Here is a 15,730-nt window from a genome sequence, read left to right as displayed (position 1 = left end):
CCTCACATCCTACCTCCTCAGCACATCGTCCTAATCCACACCCCCAGTTTATTGTCCACTGTCAGAAACTGTAAACCTTTTTAAAAACTACCCATTATATTTTAGATAATAATTGAATCCAACATTTCTCTACATTGAGACTAAACTGTAAACATTTTAATAACAAGAAATTGTTCATAGGTGGTATATTGTTGATATTGGGATCTGTTAAAATTGTCCTTCCCCACAAAGGAAAGGTCTTGGAGCCCTACAAGAGCCGTACAAACCTATAGGGTAAAAACAATAACAATCTAGACCCACAGAGCTGGAAAGGTAGACATGAGCAACAAGAAAAGACAAGGGAAGAAAGTGCCACAAACAAATCAAGACACCACATCATTAGAATCATTGGCAGCCATAGAAGAAGAAATGACAGAGAAGGAGTTTGGGATGTACATGGTTACAGTGTTCTTTGAACTCAAGGAAGATATAAGAAAGAAATTCCAGGAAGTGAAAGGTCACTTCGACCAGGAGCTACATAAACAAATACAGGAAGCAAAAGATCATCTCAACAGGGAGATAGAGGTGCTAAAAAAACAAACAGAAATCCTTAAAATGAGAGAAACAATAAACCAAATTAAAAACTCAAATGAAAGCACCACCAACAGAGTAGACCACTTAGAAGATAGGTCATCAGACAATGAAGACAAAATATATAATCTTGAAAAGAATATAGAGCACACAGTGATAATGGTAAGAAACCAGGAGCACAATATTCAAGAATTATGGGTTAGCATAAAAAGACCAAATTTAACAGTTATTGAGATAGAGGAATGCATAGAGGTCCAAACCAAAGGAATGAACAATCTATTCAATGAAACAATACCAGAAAATTTTCCAAACATGAAGAATGAATTGGAAATCCAAATTCAAGAAGCCTACAGGATGACACATGTACAAAATCCCAACAGATCCACACCAAGGCACATTATAATGAAAATGCTCAACATACAGAATAAGGAGAGAATTTTAAAAGCCACAAGAGAAAGGAATAAAATTACATATAATGGAAAAACAATTAGGATAATAGCAGATTTTTCAACACAGACACTAAAGCTAGAAGATCCTGGAACAATATACATCAAGCTCTGAAAGTAAATGGGTGACAACGAACAATCTTGTATCCAGCAAAATTAAGCTTTAGATTTGAAGATGAAATAAAAACATTCTGTGATAAACAAAGGTTAAAAGAATTTATAACTAGAAAACCGACACTATAAAACATCATTGGAAAAATATTCCATGAAGATGAAACAAAAAACAAATAAAATCAGCAGAGGGAGGTAGTACTCTAAAGGAAAAAACTAATCAAAGAAGAAAATCAAGTCAAGTTAAATAACAAAAATAAATAAATATGCTTGGAATTACAAACAATATCTCAATAGTAATGATGAATGTTAATGGCTTAAACTCACCAATCAAAAGACATAGACTAACAGATTGGATTTAAAAAAATACCCAAAAATATGCTGCCTCCAGGAGACTCATGTGATATGAAAAGACATCCACAGACAGATGTTGAAAGGTTGGGACAAATCATACCACTCACATGGACTGCAGAAGCAAGCAGGGGTTTCCATCCACATATCAAATAAAGTAGACTTCAAGCCAAGGTTAATCAAAAAGGATAAAGATGGACATTACATACTGCTCAAGGGAACCATACACCAACAATACATAACAATCATAAATATATATGCCCCAAACAATGGTGCAGCTATGTTCATCAAACAAATTCTTCTCAAGTTCAAGAGTCAAATTGATCACAACACAATAATCTTGGGTGACTTTAACACACCTCTCTCAACATCAGATATATATTTGAAAGAAAAGTTGAATAAAGAAACTCTAGGACTCTATAATACAATCAATAACTTAGACTTAACTAACAAATATAGAATATTTCAACCTGCATCAAGTGAAAACACTTTCTTCTCAGCAGCACATGGATCCTTCTCTAAAATAGACCATATGCTATGCCACAAAGCAACTCTTAGCAAATACAAAAGAGTAGAAATACTACTATGTATTTTATCAGATCATAATGGAATGAAATCGGAAATCAATGACAAAATAAAAATTACTCCAACACCTGGAGACTAAACAATATACTACTGAATGAACAATGGGTTGCAGAAGACATCAAAGAAGTGATTAAAAATTTCTTAGAGGTAAATGAGAACATAGACACAACATATCAAAATCTATGAAAGTAAATCTAAGAGGAAAGTTCATTGTATAGAGTTTATTCCTTGAAAGAAGAAAAAGTCAACAAATAAATGACCTCACTTTACATCTCAAAGCCCTAGAAAAAGAAGAACAAGTCAGCATCAAAAGCAGAAGAAGGCAAGAAATAATTAAAATTAGGGCTGAAATCAATGAAATCAAAACAAAAGAAACAATTGAAAAAATTGACAAAACAAAAAGTTGGTTCTTTGAAAAAATAAATAAAATTGACAGACCCTTAGCTATGCTAATGAAGAGAAGGAGAGTGAGAAATCAAATTACCAGCATATATGATGAAAAAGGTAATATCACAACAGACACTATAGAAATATAGAAGATAATTAGAAATTATTTTGAAAACTTATACTCCAATAAAATAGAAGCTAGTGAAGGCATTGATGAATTTCTTAAGTCATATGACTTGCCCAGACTGAATCAGGATGAAATAGAAGACGCCATCAGAAGCCTACCAATCAAGAAAAGCCCAGGACCAGACGGTTACATAGCCGAGTTCTACAAAACCTTTAAAGAAGAACTAATACAAATAGTCTCCAATTTATTTCAGTACAAAGAAAAAAAAAAGCAGCACTTCCAAACTCACTCTATGAGGCCAATATCATCCTTATTCAAAAACCAGGCAAAGACACACCAAAGAAAGAAAACTTTAAATAAACCAATATCCTAATGAACGTAGATGCAAAAATTCTCAATAAAATTCTGGCAAATCGAATACAAAAACATATCAAAAAGATCATGCACGATGATCACCTGGGATTCATCCCAGGGATGCAAGGTTGGTTCAACATAAGGAAATCAATAAATGTATTTCATCACATCAATAGACTCAAATATAACAATCATATGTTCATCTTCATAGACACAAAAAGCATTAGACGAAATATGGCATCCCTTCATGTTCAAAATACCAGAAAAACTAGGGATAACAGGAATATAACTCAACATTGTAAAGGCTATCTATACTAAGCCCCAGGGCAACATCATTCTAAATGGAGAAAATTGAAGTCATTCCCTCTAAAAACTGGAACATGACAGGGGTGCCCTCTTTCACCATTTCTATTTAACATAGTCCTTGAAACACTGGCCAGAGCAATTAGACGAAAGAAATTAAAGGGATATATATATACTAAAAAATGAACTTAAATTAGCACTATTTGGTGACCCTGGGCAGGTCATTTCTTTTGAGCTTTATCCTGTGGCTAAGTTTACACAGATCCTCCAGGAAGAAGGGAGAATCTACCCCATTTATACATAATGTGCCAAGGTCTGTAAGTTTGATATCTTGTCATGAGGAAACATTCAAGAGGCAAATGTCAAATTGTGTAGGCAGAAACTGAGCTACAAAGTCTTGCATCTGACCACCTAAAATCAGAACTGAGTTGGTGGAGGCCTACATGGTGGAGAAGGCTTTGGAATGCCTGCACTTTACTCTAACTCTATACCACAGCCTCAGTGCTAAATATGGAACCACCATGTGACCCACAATCCCACCACTGCTGTTTGTTAGTCAGTGTTGTCATTGCTGTGAGGAAAAGGCCCAACAAGAGCATCACAGAGTGGGGAAAGTTGATTTAGGGCTCATGGTTTCAGAAGTCTCAGTACATAGATGGCTGACTCCATTGCTCTGAATCTGAGATGAGGCAAAACATTATCACAGAAGGGTTTGGAGATGGAAAATAATAAGGAATCAGAGAGAGCTCTACTCACCATGGACAAAATATAAACCCCAAAGCTGTAACCTTACTGACCTAATGTTCCAACTACATCCTACCTGCCTACAGTTACCACCCAGTAATTTTCTGTAAGTGGATGAGTGCACTGATTAGGTTATTTCACCTCTGAACTTTCTTGTACTGTTTAACACATGAGCTTTTGGGAAACACTTCATATCTAAACCATAACAGTCAGTATTCTCTTCAAACGAATGAAATATCTCAAATATCTCCACTTCTACGTTTGGTACAACATTATGCAAAATAGCCAAGACCTAAGTACCCATCAACAGATGAATGGATAAAGAAAATGCAGCACATATACACATTGGAACATCCATAAAAATAGATGGAAGTCCTGTCCTAACAAAATGGATGGAACTAAAGGTCATAATGTTAAGAGAAATTAGCAGACACAGAAAGACAAGTGCCACATGACCTCACTCCTGTGTGAAATATAAAAAATTTAATTTCATGAAACTGAAGATTCAAATATGAGGGATGAGTTGGTTTGGGGGAGAGAAAGGTGGGAAAATGTTGGCAAAAAAATACATATATCCATCAGATAACGAAAAATAAGTTCATGAGCTCTACTGTACAACATGGTCAATAGAGTTAATAATATATTAAATCTTCAAAAGTACCAAGAGTAGATAATAAGAGTAGATATTAAGCTAATTAAGTAGATATTAAGACTGTCATTCTACACCACAAATGATAAATCCATAATATATGTGATGATGAGCTATATTTAGTCATTCATATGTACTTATATATGATATGTACATAGTAATGTGCGCATATAGACATATATATTTGAAATGTACATATACACTCAGAACATTATGTTTTATGCTATGCAACTTTACCTGTCAATTTAAAAGGTAGTCCACCAATCAAGTCTGGGAGCCTCAAGATCCCTGGGCATTAGTTTCAAATACACAATCTCTGGGCCACCCTGACTTCCCTGATCATAATCTACAATCAAAGAAATCCCCAAGTGATTCATATTTGCATTGACTTTGGAAAACTTCTGGTATAGAAAGGATGTTTCTTAATTCCCCATGTTGACCTCTATGCAAGGGAACCCTGTGGTGTGGCCTCCTGTGCACTGAGGAATGATGAATTACATCCCTGGCTTCAGTCCACAGTCAAGACCCAAAGTAGTGGGTAGGGTTGGACAGTCCTTCTGCAGAAAATGTGGAAGTGATGACTAACTGTAAAATATAAACAAGGTCTCCATGGGGCAGAATCAGAGAAGAAAACAGTTTATTTTTCCAGTGACACCAAAAAGTTTATGAATTATATTCTATGAATTTGCACCAGGAAGGTGAGAAGCAAACTAATTTGATGCACCAAGAAATATCAGTTTTATAGATTTTCCCAAGAGTGGAACATAGTAAAACAACTGAAAAGAATCTGAAAATCCTTACTGTGCCTAGTTGGAGCCATCTTGAGTGGGTCAGTGATGGTGTCCGTGAGTCCAGCACAGCACAGGCAGGTGGACTCAGGCTCTGAGCTGCCTGCCTGGGTCCTGGGAGGACGTCCCCTCCACCACCACCATTACTGTCACCTAGGAGCCATTCAATGCTGGACTCACTTCCTGTGCCAGAAAACCTTTGTGATGTCACAGTGACCTGAGCCAAGGAGGAGCATGGTAATGGTCACAATGGCAGCTATTTGTGGAGCATCTGCTCTGGGCAGGTCATTTCCTGTGAGCTTTAACCTTAGTTCACACAGAAACTAAAGAAGGGGGAATCTACCAAGTATGTCTATAAGGAGCCTAGGTTTGTAAGTTTGATTTCCGGTCACAAGGGAAGCCTTCAAGAGGCTAGTGTCAACTTATTTAGCCAGAAGCCAAGCTAGAGAGTCCAGCCCCTGACCACCTAAAATCAGAACTGAGGTAATGGAGTCCTTCATTGTGGAGAAGGCCTTAGAATGCCTGCACTTGACTCTAACACTGGTCCACAGCCCCAGTGCTAATTAATGGAACAACCATGTGACCCTGCAGTCCCACCACTGGAAATTGTCATCCAAGAAAATGAAGGTGGCATCTCAGAGACTTCTGCACTTCCTTATCACTTCAGCATTTACCAGAGTAAGCAGATATTGAATCCATCTAGGTGTCTGTCCATGGATGGATAAAGAAAACACCTTATGTATACTCAGGGGGTATGGTTCAACCATAAAAATTTAAGAAATCCTGTCAATTGTGACAACACAGATGGAGATGGAATCCCTAAATAAGTGAAATTAGGGAGACAGAAAGAAAAATGCCACATATGGAACCTCACATGTGGAATCTAAAAACACTGACTTTATGGAAATAAAAAGAGTGAAATGGTGGTCTCCATGGACTGATATGGTTTGTGTGGTTGTGAGGAGAGATGTTGGTCAAAGGATCTGAGATTCAGCCAGACAGGAGGAAGAGTTCAGAGTTCTACAACTGGTGACTCTAGTTAGCTACAGAATCTTTAACAATACTGAGTGGATATTGAGTGTCTCACCACAAAATATAGCAATTATGTGAAGTGATGCACCTGAAAATTATCTGGATTCAGTCACTGTACAATGCATGTGTTCTTGAAAATGTTCTACTGTAGGCCATAAACGCAATTTTCCTGTGTATTTAAGAAGAGTTATCCACCACCAACTGGCAGCCTCAATGCCAACTGGGAGCTCTTAGACAAACACAATCTCCCCACACTAATGTGCCAAATCACAACCTGCATTTCAACCAGATCCCCAAGTGATTCATATTCACACTGAAGTTGGAAAGATTCTGGTCAGAAAAGTGTTCTCAAACTCCCCACCATTGACATTTGTGCTAAACAACACCTTGGTGTGTGGGGTCCTGTGCTTTGCTGGACACTGAGGAGCATCCTTGGCCTCAACCTGCTAGGCAAAGTAAAAATCCCAAGTTGTAACAACACCAAACTTCCTCAACCACCCGTCTCCATCATCATGCCTGGTGGAAGACCAGTGCCCTGGAGCAAAAGAACTGGAACACCAGGAGGAAAGCTCCTTCTTACTCAGTTCATAATTAGAGGCAGATCTCTTAGTCTCTGGGCCTCATTTATACAGATGTAAAAAAAATTAATCCTCGTAACATCTGTAAAAATGAAATGAAGCAATCCTTGTAAGATTTTAACTTCAGTCTATGCTGCACACACTCAAGAATATTGAATCAAATGCATGAAAGATGATATGTCATGAGCTTTGTAATGTTTTGAACAACCAATAAAAAAATAAAAAACAAAAAAAGAATATCTCTAAATATATCTCTAATAATTACCTAATATTTTATAAATGAAGGCATAAATGATCATTTTTAACTTGATATCCAAGCATGAAACTCAAAAGTGTCTTGTAAAAAAACATCATGAATACAAGGGTTTTGGCAAATTCCCATGACTTTAACAAATGAAGACAGTTCTCTTCCTTGATGAAGAGGAGATAACAATTTCCTAAAGATAATGGGAAATATGCCCCTCTACAAGACTGTGCTTGGGAGATCCACATAATCTTGCAAAGCCAAGTAGCACAGACGTTTTGAGGGTTGGGCACAAATGCTAAGAACTTTGGACTTTTGGAACATGGAGGATTTTGTGGACAAAGAAAAGCAAAGCCTCTTGCAAACATAGAAGGAGCAGGAACATTTTCCTTGCTGCTCACAACAATGTCCCCCAGGGAAATCAAGTGCTCAGGGGAAGGAGTTAGGAGAGGACTGAACCTAATGAGCAGAGACAGGGAGCTACGTGTAGATGCCCTGATGTTGTCCCTCAGAGCAGGCAATCGCAGGCTGAGCAGGACATGGTGGCTTGTTCTGGAGTCCTAAGTCTGGCTCAGGGGCCAGGGCTTCTTTCTCCTGCTGTCTTGTCAGAGGACAAAGCTTCAGTCTCCACCATCAACTTGGCAGACTCCAGACTTCCACAGGAACATCTTCTCAGAGACCCAATCCATGTGAGTCTCAGACCTGGTAGGTCCTGCAGGAAATGTTCAGCAAGAACAGAAGCTGACAACATCCACCCAGCCAGCCCAGAACTGAGAGAGCTGAGTGCTGACTCACTCATCTGCCACTGGTTAACATGTTAAAAAAAGAAGTGACTCTCAGATCTGCAATGATTAGATCATTGCTGACAACATATAATGGTAACAGAGTCCAATTGGACAAGACTGGGAAAGTGTATCAAGTATTTTTCATAAAATGAGAACATATCCACGGAACTCACCAGTAGCAGGTTGGGCAAAATAAGTCTCAGGGGTGGCAGATTGTGCAGTGAGGTGAGAGCATTTCTTTATTTAATTTCAACCTGGAGTGTATTCAAGCCACTTCCATTTCATTACAAAGGGGAGACTAATGGGCTCCTCCGACCCTCCTTCAGGGGTCACACATCTCACAGCATCCTCTCTCGTGCTGGGAGGTCACTTGAGTGAAATAGTTTTTATTTGATGGGTCAAAAGAGAAAATTAAAGGGCTTTATTTTGAAGTTCTTTCCTTACTGCCCGGGGTAAGTACATTTTTTAGCTTGATAGCTGTTGAGAGCCACAGCCCAAGGGGCCCCAGCAAAAACTTCCAGCTGCCAGCACTAACTTCCAGCTGCCAGCAAAAACTACCAGCTGCCAGCTGATGATTGGCTCACAGGGGCCCCAGCAAACTTTTAGCTGTCAACTGATTGGCTCCTCTGCGGTGATGCTCATTGGGCTGTTTCCCCGTCCTTTCAGACCAGGGAGCTGCTCATTGGGGGACTTTTTTTGGCTCTGCCCACATGACCCAGCCAATCAGCCTCAAGAGCAGGAGGAGTGTGGGAGGTTGAGAGGCTTGTGGGAAGCCGGTGGTGGCAGTTGGGCTCTGAAGGTTTTTCCTGAGGAGCTGGGTGATTAGGTGTGTGTGTTCTAAAAATAAAGTTTGTTTCTTTTGACAAGTGGCTCCTGAATTGTGCCCAGCCAGACTGCGGCAGTTAGCCTTTTTCTTTCAATTTGCAATTGCAAATACTTTGCTTTTGTGTGAACTGGGCATCTTTATATTCTGCATCCAAAGAAAGAATTGGAAGTTATTTTCACTAAGATTGCTGCTTGCCCGTTGAGCTCTTTATATATGTCTTGAAATTTAGAAAGGGAAAATGTGAGTTTATGAATTTCATGTAGCCAAATCTAAGAGTTGGTCACGTTGCTGATTCACCCCACCACTGCTTTTTATATTTAATCTTCCTCTGCACGATCTGTAACAATCAGGTTCCTTTTATAACATTTTCTTCTATTTTCTTATCTGTTTTTCCTTATTATTCCCATTTTCCTTGGGGTGGTTCTATTTTTATGAGTGGCAACACCCTTTCCCCTTTTGTGGAACATATTCTGTTATATTCAAGTGAAAATCGACTGTGTCTTTCTCAGAAGCCCAAGTTTCAAACACAGGAGTTTCCTTATGTCTACAGAGATGGCCTCTCTGCATAGTTGAAATAGGCACCTGGCTTCACAGGTTTACTGCTGGGGATAGGTGGGAAGATGCAGGTAGACTCCTGGCCCACGTGTGTGGTGGGAACTCATGAAGGGAGCATTGGTGATGCTCAAACCATGGTGGTTACTCACTCCATCACTCCTACTGCTATGTCCAGTGTCCTAAGCACATTTGGATCCACTTATGTTTTTACAGGGTGAAAACATTATAAGTTGGAATAACACTTCTTTCACTGCTCCTAAAAAAAAAACTTTTTTATTATTTTATATACAGATATTTGTCAATCTTGAACTTAGAGACTCATGATGATGGTTATTTTAGTTATTTTTAAAATTTATTTATTCTAATTAGTTATACATGACAGCAGAATGCATTTCAATCCATAGTACACATATAGAGCACAATTTTTCATGTCTCTGGTTGTACACATTCATGTCTTCATACAGTACTTAGGGCAATGATGTCCATCTCATTCCACCATCTTTCCTACCTCATCCCCCCTCCCTTCCTTTCACTCCCCTTTGCCGTATCTAGGGTTTCTCCATTCCTCCCATACACACTGCCCCATCACTATTATGAATTAGCATCCACATATCAGAGAAAACATTTAACATTTGGTTTTTTGGGGATTAGCTAGCTTCACTAAGCATTATATTCTCCAACTCCATCCATTTACCTGCAAATGCCATGATTTTATCCTCATTTAATAAAGAGTAATATTCCATTGTGTATATATACCACAGTTTCTTTATTCATTCATCTACTGAAGGGCATCTAGGTTGGCTCTACAGTTTAGCTATTGTGAATTTTGCTGCTGTAAACATTGATGTGGCTGTGTCCCTGTAGTATGCTGTTTATAAGTCCTTTGGGTATAGACCAAGGAGTGAGATAGCTGGATCAAATGGTGGTCCCATTCCAAGTTTTCCATATTGGCTGCACAAATTTGCAGTCCACCAACAATGTATGAGTGTGCCTTTTTCCCCACATCCTCACCACCACTTATTCTTTTATGTATTCTTAATAGCTGCCATTCTGACTGGAGTGAGATGAAATCTTTGAGTAGTTTTGATTTGCATTTTTCTAATTTCCAAAGATGTTGACCATTTTTCATATATTTGTATATTTGTTGATTGATTGTATATCATCTTCTGAGAAGTGTTGGTTCAGTTCCTTGGCCCATTTATTGATTGGGTTATTCGTTTTTTTGGTGTTAAGATTTTTGAGTTATTTATATATCCTAGAGATTAGTTCTCTGATTGTGTGTGGTAAAAATTTTCTCCATTCAATAGGCTCTCTATCCACCTTCTTGATTATTTCTTTTGATGAGAAGAACTTTTTAGTTTGAATCCATCCCATTTATTGATTCTTGAATTTAATTCTTGTGCTATTGGAGACTTATTAAGGAAGTCAGGCCCTAGCCCTAATCCAACATCATGAAGATTTGGACCTACTTTTACTTCTATTAGGCACAGAGTCTCTGGTTTAATTCCTAGGTCCTTGCTCCACTTTGAATTTTGTGCATGGTGAGAGATAGGGCCTTAATTTCATTTTGCTGCATATTAATTTCCAGTTTTCCCAGCACCATTTGTTGAAGAGGCTCTCTTTTCTCCAACATATGTTTTGGCACCTTTGTCTAATATGAGATGACTGTATTTATGTGGGGTTGTCGATGTGTCCTCTATTCTGTACAAGTCTACAAGTCTATTGGCCTACAAGTTTATTTTTGTGTCAATACCATGCCATTTTTGTTACTATTGCTCTATAGTATAGTTTCAAGTCTGGTATAGTGATGCCACCTGCTTCACTCGTCCTGCTAAGGATTGCTTCAGCTATTCTGGGTCTCTTATTTTTTCAAATGAATTTCATGACTGCTTTTTCTGTTTCTATGAGGAATGCCAATGGTATTTTGATTGGAATTGCATGAAATCTGTTTAGGGCTTTTGGAAAAATGTTCATTTGACAATATCATTTCTGCCTAACCAAGAGATAGGTAGATCTTTCCAACTTCTAAGGTCTTCTTTAATTCCTTTCTGTAGCATTTTGTAGTTTTAATTGTAGAGGTCTTTCACCTCTTTCATTAAGTTGATTCCCAAGTTTTGTTTTTTGGAGGCTATTGTAAATGGGGTCATTTTTCTCATATCTCTTTCAGAAAATTTGTCACTGATGTACAGAAATGCCTTTGTTCATGGGTGTTGATTTTATATCCTGCTACTTTTTTAAGGAGTTCATTCCTTAAAACAAAAAAAGTCAACAAATAAGTGGTCTAACATTACATCTCAAAGGTCTAGAAAAAGAACAAATCAACACCAAAAGCAGTAGAAGACAGGAAATAACTAAAATCAGAGCTGAAATCAATGAAATTGAAACAAAAGAAAAAATTGAAAAAATTGACAAAACAAAAAGTTGGTTCTTTGAAAAAATAAATAAAATTGATAAACCATGCTAATGAAGAGAAGGAGAGAGAAAAGTCAAGCTACTAACATCCATGATGAAAAAGGAAATATCATGATGGACACTACAGAAATACAGAAGATAATTAGAAATTATTTTGAAAATTTGTATTCCAATAAAAAAGAAAATATTGAAGGCATCGATAAATTTCTAGAGTCATAGGATTTGCCCAAACTCAATCAGGATGATATACAGAAGTTAGACGGATCACTTTTAAGCAATGAACAAGAAGACTCCATGAGAAGCCTACCAACCAAGAAAAGCCCAGGATCAGATGGAAACACAGCTGAGGTCTACATTAGTTCTTTTGATGGAAGTTTTATTTTAGTTTTGCTTTATTTCAATATACCTCTTCCTTTCCAACCTGTTCTTTGTGGACATGTGCTTCACCTCCACCACCGTCCCAAAGATGCTGGTGAACATCCAGACACAGAGCAAGGCCATAACACATGAAGACTGCTTCATACAGATTTACCTTTTTATATTATTTGTAGGGTTGGACAACTTCCTCCTGGGCGTGATGGCCTATGATGGATATGTGGCCATCTGCCGCCCTCTGCACGGCATTGTCATCATGAACCACAGGGTCTGTGGAGTGCTGGTGCTGGCATGCTGGGTCATAAATGTCCTGATTTCCTTACTAGAAACTTTAATGGCATTGTGGCTGTCCTTCTGCACAGACCTGGAAATCCCATACTTTGTGAACTGAATCAACTGGTCCTACTTGCCTGCTCTGACACTTTTCTTAATGACAAAGTGATGTATTTTGCACCTTTGCTACTGGATGGAGGCCCCCTTGCTGGTATCCGTTATTATTACTCCAGAATAGTGTCCTCCATGAGTGCAATCTTATCAGCTGAGGCAAAATACAAAGCATTCTCCACATGTGTGTCTCACCTCTTTGTGGTCTCCTTATTTTATAGCACCCTCCTGGGGGTGGACTTTAGTTCTGCTGTGACCCAAAACTCATGCTCTGGTGCCACAGCCTCGGTGATGTACACAGTGGTCACACCCATGCTGAACCCCTTCAGCTACAGTCTGAGGAATATAGACATCAAGAGAGCTCTGAAAAAAAAGGTCAAGATAAAACTATAAATGGGCCCATGTTGCTGGGTCTGAAAGATTTTTTTAGATCAAAGAGCTCAAAGCCTCAGGGCAAAAAATTACAATATTTTCATCTGATTTTAGAAGTACGACTTGTTCCTTCTGTTCATTTTCTGGAGTTTCTCTTCCTTTGATTTCAACTTCTCTACAAAAGTTATAAAGCACACCCTGATAAGCTTTCTGTTCCCTCTGAGATATGAACAGTGTTCCTCTTAACCACTTGCATACTTCCTCAAACTTATTTTCTTTTCTTTATTTTTAAGAGAGAGAAAGGGAGAGAATTTTTTAATATTTATTTTTTTCGTTTTTGGCAGACACAACATCTTTATTTGTACGTGGTGCTGAGGATCGAAACTAGGGCCACACGAATGCCAGTTGAGTGTGCTACCACTTGAGCCACATCCCCAGCCCTTCAAACTTATTTTCAATCCTGGATTAGAGATATTGGAACTTCACTTTCATCTCATGGGATGACATACATTTCTGAAAACCATTTCCTCTCCCATGATGGATCATATGGAGTAATTTTTCTTTTATTGATACTAAAACACACAGTCATGCATTGTACTCCTGTGGGGGAAACGCATTTGACAGTTAAGATGGCCTGTGTAATAATTCTATACTGGAGGGAATCCCACAGAATGGCTTTGCCCTTGTGGTTCCCTCATGACTCTGCGTGTCCCCATCTCAGCTTGCTTCCTGATGAGGCAGATTCTAACAGACCAGTGAGCTTAATGGCTGAGCACTGGCTTTTCTTCTCACCATTGGGATTCTTTTCTCTTGCCCAGCTTGGTGTCCACAGCCTCTACCATAATCACTGACAAAGTTTATTTTCAAATACATGTCTCCACTTGAAGTCTAGATGGAAAGAAAAACTTAAAATGAAAGTTTGGTTAATTTGGTCTCAGAAACAGAGAGGACATTAAATATGATGAGACAAACCTCTACATTACACATTGTATTGCTATGTAAAATATGTCATTTCATCTGGCAAATAAAATCACCAAGGTGTGGAAGGTTGGTGTTCCTGTGTCAGAGGTTTGATCGTTGAGGTTGGTCGGTGTTTTCTAGGTTGCACTGTTGAGTCAGTGATGTGTTTCTGCTTGAAAATGTTCAACGCTCCCTGGAAAGATTAATCCTTCCATTGTTCTAAGTGAAATCTTCCTCCCCTTTCTGAATTTTGCCACACCAAGAGAAGGGTAGTAAATGAGCAATACCCATATCCTCCATTATGTGTGTCTTCAGGCTCAGAATGACTTCAGTCCTCAAGATCAAAGGATGGGCTCACAAGGGAGCTTGATTCCTGCCCTTCATGTGATTTCTGGCCACAGGCTCTCCTATGAACATGAATGTTCTTTTCCTGAGTCAAACTCAGAAAACCTCAATAGGTAGTCCCATTAGGTAATAAAAAACATTATTAAACTATTTGAATTGAGGACTGCTTGTTCTACAGCAATAGCTAGACGTTGCAATAACTAAAGAGAACAGAGCTGAGGGTAATTGTAATAAAGTGCCAGTTTGTTTCTTTGGTATTTGTTCTGATTTTAAAGACAATATTCACAGTTGGATATAAAAGGTGGGGTAAAGTAGTCACAGGTTGCAAAGATGAGAGCTTGGATACCTGTGGGGGACTGTCCTTCTGTCCATCACATCCCCCATTTACCCAGCAGCTCTGAGCTAGAGAAGCTCATACAAACACATACACACACCCACACACATGCACACACACACACACATAGACACACTCACTCACTAACATGGTTTTCACCTAGCCAACTTGCTTGAATGGGGGCCCCAGCAAATTCCTGAGAAGATGCAGATAGTCAATCTCTTGGGCTTCACAGGACACATGGTCTCTCCCAGTGGCTCAGCTCTTCCATGAGGGTGGCAGTCACCATATATACGAAAGGAGCGAGTGTGGCTGTCTCCCAACAAAACTTTACTTATGGAGACCAAAATTTGAACTTGATGCAAAACCACAATGAGATGCACTTCACACCCCAGAATGAACATAGAGAGTCAAAGACTGCAGAATACCCTTGAGGTGGAACCCAGATCTGCTGGTGTCTGGGGAGTAGAGAGGAGACTAATGGTTACCAGGGCTGGACAGGGAAGAGAAAGGGTAGTAGAGGTCTTCAACAGGCACAAAGTCACAGTCAGGAGGAATGCGTTCTGGTGTTCTGTTGCAATCTAGAGTCACTAAAGCTAATCAGAATGTAATTTTTTTTAAATCTAGAATATTTTGGATAATCTCAGCACAAAGAAATGATATATGTTTAAGGTGATGCATGTGTCAATTACCCTAAAATGATCATTACACATTATTGACAATAGGTGTCAATAAGTAATATAAAAAGTACCATTTTTTAAAAGAAAATAAAAATATTGGTGAGGATGGGAATGGAAAATGGTCCAGCCAGTGTGGAAAACAGTTTGTCAGTTCCTCAGAAAGCTAAACATAGAATTGTCACATCACACAGCAACTCCACCCCATCTGTGTGCACCCCAAAGAATAGAAAACTGGGTCTCAAATAGATGCTTGTACACCAATGTTCATAGCACATATTTAGTGCTGAGTTGCTGAGGCTGGCTTTATACTTGCAATCCTCCTGCCTCAGCCTCCTGAGCCACTTGGACAAAGACAAATTTATATGTTCTTAACTGAAAAAGAAAAATGAATGGCAAATAAATACACAGCAATCAAGGAAACTGAAATTAATTT

The 15,730-nt window shown here is 38.7% G+C and overlaps 1 pseudogene; it reads left to right on the top strand.

Annotated features, from left to right (window-relative positions):
- Window positions 1–318: 318 nt before the first annotated feature.
- On the top strand, window positions 319–12,999 carry LOC139707316 (olfactory receptor 1571-like; annotated as a pseudogene).
- Window positions 13,000–15,730: the final 2,731 nt, after the last annotated feature.

The sequence above is a fragment of the Marmota flaviventris genome, chromosome 1 (genome assembly GCF_047511675.1).
Source record: "Marmota flaviventris isolate mMarFla1 chromosome 1, mMarFla1.hap1, whole genome shotgun sequence".
Classification (NCBI taxonomy): domain Eukaryota; kingdom Metazoa; phylum Chordata; class Mammalia; order Rodentia; family Sciuridae; genus Marmota; species Marmota flaviventris.
This window is presented reverse-complemented; position numbering and strand designations above follow the sequence as displayed.